Source organism: Merops nubicus, unplaced genomic scaffold (genome assembly GCF_000691845.1).
Source record: "Merops nubicus isolate BGI_N331 unplaced genomic scaffold, ASM69184v1 scaffold25492, whole genome shotgun sequence".
NCBI lineage: Eukaryota > Metazoa > Chordata > Aves > Coraciiformes > Meropidae > Merops > Merops nubicus.
In genome coordinates this window covers 13,217-13,988 of record NW_008594667.1, presented here as the reverse complement: position 1 = coordinate 13,988, position 772 = coordinate 13,217, and positions in this window count along the sequence as shown.

The following is a 772-nucleotide window of genomic DNA, read 5'->3' as shown; positions in this document are numbered from 1 at the left end:
TTTAAGAAGTTAGAAGTTGGCTCCCAGGCAAAGCTCTGGGGTGACTGGTTTTGAGATGAGCAGGAGGGATGCAGATCAAAGGCCAGGAATAAAGTCCATGTTATCTTTGGAGATAAATTACTCCCCATGAATATCTCCAACGGGCCATGCTGGACCTCAAATCACTGGGGAATTTTAGTCCCAGAGTGCACAAACAGCCCAAAACTTGGTGGGTGTTCATGTCATCTTGGGCTGACCCTCTTCCATGGTGGTGGCACTCGTGGGGACGTTCATGCACATAGATCTTCACTAGGGGCTGAGAAATTCATGCTGCTTAGGTCTCACCCAAAAGTCCTTTCTCCTGTGGTGGTGGAGGATCCTACAGGCTTGCAGGGATAGGGAAGAGCAGAAGGTTGTTCCTCAGGGGAGGTTGAGGTTGTCCCTGAGGAACCATTTCTTGCCCTGGAGGGTTGCCCAGGGCTGTGCCAGGCTGCCCAGGGCAGTGGTGGAGTCCCCACCCCTGGAGGGGTGCCCAAGCCGTGGAGATGTGGGGTGAGGGACACGGGGCAGTGGGGACCTGGACAATAAATCTGACTGAAGCACTAGCAGGAGACACTGAGAGATGGATGAGGGGATGAGGACGATCAGGATCTCATCCAGATGTCCTCTCACGGGCTGGAGAGTGTCTAATTTCCAAATGAAATCTCAGCTCCAGTCTGCAAATCAATTGGCCAGGCTTGGAGGCAGCGTGCAGATGAAGCATCAGGCTCCTTCTGGTCCAACAGCCCCGTGA